A 7321-nucleotide genomic window follows, 5' to 3' on the forward strand; every position below is an offset into this window, starting at 1 on the left:
GTTGGAGCCCTTATACGAGGTTCAATAAGGTAGCCCCAAAATTCACGTCTACCTGGAAACTCAGAATGTAAGCTTCTTTAAAAATAGGGTCTTGGCAGGTGTACTTGGTCAAGTTAAGATTAGGTCATACTGGGACTTCCATGGTGGCGTAGTGGTTGAGAATCCGCCTGCCAGTGCAGGGGACACGGGTTCAAGCCCTGGTCCAGGAAGATCCCACATGCCACGGAGCACTACTACAAGCCTGTATGCCACAACTACTGAGCCTGCGCTCTAGTACCCGCGAGCCGCAACTACTGAGCCCAGTGCCACAACTACTGAAGCCGGCACGCCTAGAGCCTGTGCTCCGCAACAAAGAGAAGCCACCGTAATGAGAAGCCCGCGCACCACAACGAAGAGTAGCCCCCGCTCGCCACAACTAGAGAAAGCCTGCATGCAGCAACGAAGACCCAATGCAGCCAAAAATAAACAAATTATTAAAACTAAAAATTAGGTCATACTGATTAGAATGGGCCCTGAATCTAATGACTGTGTCCTTATTAGAAGAGGAGAAAAGACACAGACACACAGGGAGAAAACTATGTGGACAAAGAGGCAGAGATGAGTAATGTACGTACAAGCCAAGGGATGCCAAGGATTGCTGGAGTCACCAGAAGCTGGGAGTGAGGCAGGGGAGGGATTCTATCCTAGGGCCTTCAGAGGAAACACGGCCCTGCCAACATCTTGATTTCGAACTTTGGGCCTCCAGTACTGAGAGAAAATTAATTTCTATTGTGTTAAGCTGTGGCAGCCTCAGGAAATGAATGTACCCCTCCTGATCTGGCCTCTCGTGACCACTCAGAGACCTGGCCCTCTGTGAAGGCTGTTTTATGGAGACCTTTAGATTTGGACTTAAAAATGACCATCACAAATTTTTTTTTTTTTTCTTTGCGGTACGCAGACCTCTCACTGTTGTGGCCTCTTCCGTTGCAGAGCACAGGCTCCGGACGCGCAGGCTCAGCGGCCATGGCTCACGGGCCCAGCCGCTCCGCGGCATGTGGGATCTTCCCAGACCGGGGCACGAACCCGTGTCCTCTGCATCGGCAGGCGGACTCTCAACAACTGCGCCACCAGGGAAGCCCTAAAAATGACCATCACAAATTTTAAATCAATGACTGAGTAAAGTGGGAACCAGACTTTCAGCTGGTTGATGGTCCTTCCTCAAAGCACAGTTCGGGGTGGGGCAGGGAGCAGGGCTGAGGCTTCCCAGTGCAGGCAAAACAAGCTGGTCTGGCTGCTGTTCTAGAGATCCAGCCATGTTGTCGTGTGTACCGGTAGTTCATCACTTACTATTGCTGAGTAGTACTCCACTGTATGGATGGACCACCGTCTGTTCATCCATTCACTGACATTTCCAGCTTTGGGCTATTACAAAGAAAGTTGCTAAAAACATTAGTGTACATGTTTTTGTGTGAACTTTCATTTCTCTTGGGTCAATTCTTAGGAATGAAATGGCTGGATCCAACGGGGTAGGTGTATGTTTATTTTAGAAATTGTCAAACTGTTTTCCAAAGTGGTTGACTCATTTTACTTTGTCACAAACAATATATGAGTTCCAACTGCTCAACATCCTTGACAGAACTTACATGGTCCATCCTTTTAATTTTGGCCATTCTCGTGTGTGTGGGGTAGTATCTCAATGTGGTATTGATTTATATTTCTCTGATAACTGAAGATTTTGAACATCTTTTCACATGCTTGTTATCTATCTATATAGTTTTGACCAAGTGTCATTCAAATCTTTTGCCCAATTCTTAATGGGGTTCTTTATTTTCTTATTGTTGTAAGAATTATTTCTGTATTCTGGATACAAGCTCTTCATTGGTTATAAGCATTGCCAATATTTTCTCCCAAATTGTGTCTTGCCTCTTTAATTGCTTAATACTGCCTGTGAAAGATCAGAATTGTAGTTTTGATTTCCGAAAAATTATAATTTTTTCTTTTCCTCTTTGTGGCAAAAATTACATAAAATAAAAGTCATGATTTTAACCATTTTAAAGTGTATAGTTCAGTGGCATTAAGTACATTCACATTGTTGTACAATCACCACCATCCATCTCCAGAACTTTTTACTCATCTGAGACTGAAATTCTATACCCGTAAATACTAATTCCCAATTCTCCTCTCCCACCAGCCCCTGGTAGCCATCATTCTATTTTATTTTTTGGCTGTGCCATGAAGCTTACAGGATCTTAGTTCCCCAACCAGGGATCAATCCCGGGCCCCCTGCAGTGGAAGCTTGGAGTTCTAACCACTGGACAGCCAGGGAATTTCCTCAGCATTCTATATTCTTTGTCTATGAATTTGACTATTCTATGGAGCTCATATAAGTGAATCATACATTATTTGTCTTTTTGTGTCTGGCTTATTTCATTTAGCATAATGTCTTCAAAGTTCATTCATGCTGAAGCAGCTGTCAGAATTTCCTTCCATTTAGAGGCTGACTAATATTCCACTGTATGTATATACCACGTTTTGTTTATCCATTCATCCACCAATAGACTTTTGGAGTGTTTCCACCTTTTGGCTATTGTGAATGATACTGCTGTGACTATTGATGTCAAAATATCTGTTCTATATTTGCTTTCAATTCTTTTGGGATTATACCCAGAAGTGGAAAACTGGATCATATGGTAATTCGGTTTAATTTTTAAATATTGTTTTACATTCCTGTTTTAAATACTATTTAATTTTTAAAATACTGTTTTACATTCCCACCAAATATTAACAGACATAAAGAGAGAAATTGGCAGCAACACAATAATAGTAGGGGATTTTAACACCCCACTTACATCACTGGAAAGGTTATCCAGATAGAAAATTAATAAGGAAACACTGGCCTTAAATGACACACTAGATCAAATGTGTGTCACACACTAGGACTCCATATATATATATGGAACTTTCCATCCAAAAGCAGCAGAATACACATTTTTTCCAAGTGTGCAGAAAATTCTCCAGGATAGATTACGTGTTAGGCCACAAAACAAGTCCCAGTAAATTTAAGAAAACTGAAATCATGTCAGGCATCTTTTCTGACCACAACACTGTGAGATTAGAAAGCAACTACAAGAAAAAAAAACTGCAGAAAAACACAAACACATGGAGGCCAAACAATATGTTACTAAACAACCAATGGGTCACTGAGGAAATCAAAGAAGAAATTTTAAAATACCTGACAAATAAAAATGAAAACACAGTGATCCAAATCTACAGGATGCAGGAAAAACAGTTCTAAGAGGGGAGTTTATAGAGATAAAAGCCTATCTCAGGAAACAAGAAAAAGTCAAATAAACAATCTAAATTTACATGTGAAGGAACTAGAAAAAGAAGAACAAACAAAACCCAAAGTTAGAAGACGGAAAGAAATTGTAAAGATCAGAGCAGAAATAAATGAAATAGAGACCAAAAAAGCAATAGAAAAGATCAATGAAATTAAGAGCTTGATTTTGAAAATATAAGCAAAATCAATAAAACTTTAGCCAGACTCATGAAGAAAAGAAGAGACAGGGCCCAAATCAATAAAATCAGAGATGAAAAAGAAGCTATAACTGACACCACAGAAATACAAAGGATCATAAGATTACTACAAACAATTATACCTCAATAAAATGGACAACCTAGAAGATATGGGTAAACTCCTAGAAATGTAAAATCTCCCAAAACTGAACAAGGAAGAAACAGAAAACATCAACAGATCAATTACCAGTAATGAAATTGAATCAGTAATAATAATAATAATAATAAAAACTCCAACAAACAAAAGTGTAGGACCAGATGCCTTCACAGGTGAATTCTACCAAACATTTAGAGAAGAGTTAACACCTATCCTTCTCAAAATATTCTGAAAAATTGCAGAGGAAGGAATGCTTCCGAACTCATTCTATGAGGTTGACATCATCCTAATACCCAAACCAGATTAAGATATCACACAAAAAAAGAAAATTACAGGCCAATATCACTGATGAACATAGATGCAAAAATCCTCAACAAAAAAATAGTAAGCCAGGGCTTCCCTGGTGGTGCAGTGGTTGAGAACCTGCTTGTTAATGCAGGGGACACAGGTTCGAGCCCTGGTCTGGGAAGATCACACATGCTGCAGAGCAACTAGGCCCGTGAGCCACAACTACTGAGCCTGCGCGTCTGGAGCCTGTGCTCCACAGCAAGAGAGACCGCGATAGTGAGAGGCCCATGCACCACGATGAAGAGTGGCCCCCGCTTGCCACAACTAGAGAAAGCCCTCGCACAGAAACGAAGACCCAACACAGCAAAAATAAATTAATTAATTAATAAACTCCTACCCCCAACATCTTCAAATATATATATATAGTAAACCAAATTCAACGATATGTTAAAAGGATCATACATAATGATCAAGTGGGATTTATCCCAGGGATGCAAGTTTGGTTCAATATCTACAAATCAATCAATGTAATACACCATATTAACAAACTGAAGAATAAAAATCATATGATCATCTCAATAGATGAAGAAAAAGCTTTTGACAAAATTCAACATCCATTTATAATAAAAATTCTCCATGAAGTGAGTATAGAGAGAATATACCTCAACATAATAAAAGCCATATATGATAAGCCCACAGCTAACAACATACTCAATGGTAAAAAGCTGAAAGCACTAAGATCAAGAACAAGACAAGGATGTCCATTCTCGCTACTTTTATTCTACATAGTATTGGAAGTCCTAGCCACAGCAATCAGACAAGAAAAAGAAATAAAAGAAATCCAAGTTGGAAAGGAAGAAGCAAAAACTGTCACTGTTTGCAGATGACGTAATACTCTACATAGAAAATCCTAAAGATGCAAACCAAAAAACTGCTGGAGCTAATCAATGAATTAGGTAAAGTTGCAGGATACAAAATTAATATACAGAAATCTGTTGCATTTCTATACACTAATAACAAACTATCCAAAAAAGAAATTAAGAAAACAATCCTATTTACCATCACATCAAAAAGAATAAAATAACTAGGAATAAATCTAACTAAGGCTATAAAAGACCTGTACTCAAAAAACTATGACACTGATGAAAGACATTGAAGATGACAAAAACAGATGGAAAGATACACTGTGTTCATGGATTGGAAGAAATTATATTGTTAAAACGACCATACTACCCAAGGCTATCTACAGATTCAATACAATCCCTATCAAAATACCAATAGCATTTTTCATAGAACTAAAACAAATAATTCTAAAATTTGTATAAAAACGCAAAAGACCCTGAATAACCAAAGCAATCTTGAGTAAGAAGAACAGAGCTGGAGGTATCACACTTCCTGACTTCAGGCTATACTACAAAGCTGCAGTAATAAAAACTGTATGGTACTGGCCACAAAAACAGATACATAGATCAATGGAACAGAATAAAGAGCCCAGAAAAAACCCACACATTTATGATCAATTAATCTACAACAAAGGAAGCAAGAATATACAATGGGGAAAAGACAGTCTCTTCAATGAGTGGTGCTTGGAATATTGGACAGCTACATGTGAAAGAATGAAATTAGGGGCTTCTCTGGTGGTACAGTGGTTAAGAATTTGCCTGCCAATGCAGGGGACAGGGGTTCGAGCCCTGGTCCAGGAAGATCCCACATGCTGCGGAGCACCACAACAACTGAGCCTGTGCTCTAGAGCCTGCGAGCCACAACTGCTGAGCCCACATGCCACAGCTACAGAAGCCTGCACTCCTAGAGCCCATGCTCCGCAACAAGAGAAGCCACTGTAATGAGAAGCCTGCGCACCGCAATGAAGAGTAGCCCCCGCTCGCTGTAACTAGAGAAAAGTCCGTGTGCAGCTACCAAGACCCAACACAGCCAAAAATAATAATAATAATTAATAAAGAATGAAATTAGAACATTTTCTTATGCCATATACAAAAGTAAACTCAAAATAGATTAAAGACCTAAATTTAAGACTGGAAGCCACAAAATTCCTAGAAGAAAACACAGACAGGACACTCTTTGACTTAAATCATAGCAATACTTTTTTGGATCTGTCTCCTAAGGCAAAAGAAACAAAAGCAAAAATAGACAAATGGGACCTAATTAAACTTAAAAGCTTTTGCACAGCAAAAGAAACCATTGACAAAATGAAATGACAACCTACTGCATGAGAGAAAATATTTGCAAATGATATGACTGATAAGGGGTTAGTATCCAAAATATACAAACAGCTCGTAAAACTCAATATCAAAAAAAAAGACCCAAGCAAAACATGGGCAGCTGACCTGAATAGACATTTTTCCACAGAAGACATACAGATGGCCCCAACAGGAACACAAAAAGATGCTCAAGATGGCTAATCATCAGAGAAATGCAAAGCCAAGCCCACAATGAGATATCACCTCATACCTGTCAGAATGGCTAACGTCAAAAAGAACACAAATAAAAAATGTTGGAGAGGATGTGAAGAAAAGGGAACCCTTGTACACCATTGGTGGAATGTAAATTTGTGCAGCCACTATGAAAAACAGTGTGGAGGTTTCTCAAAAAACTAAAACTATAACTACCATATGACCCAGCAATTCCACTGCTGGGTATATATCCAAAGAAGACACAAACACTAATTCAAAAAGATACATGCACCCCAATGTTCATAGTAGCACTATTTACAATAGCTAAGACATGGAAGCAACCTAAATGTCCTTCAATAGATGAATGGATAAAGAAGATGTGGTGTATATATACAATGGAATATACTCAGCCATTAAAAAGAATGAAAGTTTGCCATTTGCAATAACATGGATGGACCTGGAGGGTATTATGCTTAGTGAAGTAAGTTAGACAGAGATAGACAAATACTGTATGCTATCACTTATATGTAGAATCTAAAAAATAAAACAAGTGAATGAATATAATGAAACAGAAAGATAGTCACAGATATAGAGAATAAACTAGTGGTTACCACTGGGGGGAGGGAAGGGGGAGGGGCAAGATAGGGGTAGGCAATTAAGAGGCACAAACTAATACGTATAAAATAAAATAAACTACAAGGATCTATTGTATCACAGGGAATATAGCAATATTTTATAGTAATTTAAATGGAGTATAATCTGTAAAAATTTTGAATCACTACATTGTACACCTGAAACCGATATAATATCGTAAATCAACTATACCCCAATAAGAAAAAAAGAAATGCAACTGATTTTTGGGTGTTGATTGCGTCCTGCAAAGTTGTGTTCTGAAACTTCGATAAAATGGTTTATTAGTTCTAACAGTTTTTTACGGAATCTTCAGGGTTTTCTACATATGAGATCATGT

The sequence above is a fragment of the Aethalodelphis obliquidens genome, unplaced genomic scaffold, assembly GCF_003676395.1.
Source record: "Aethalodelphis obliquidens isolate GAN/ISIS:26980383/991018 unplaced genomic scaffold, ASM367639v1 scaffold53, whole genome shotgun sequence".
Taxonomy (NCBI): Eukaryota; Metazoa; Chordata; class Mammalia; order Artiodactyla; family Delphinidae; genus Aethalodelphis; species Aethalodelphis obliquidens.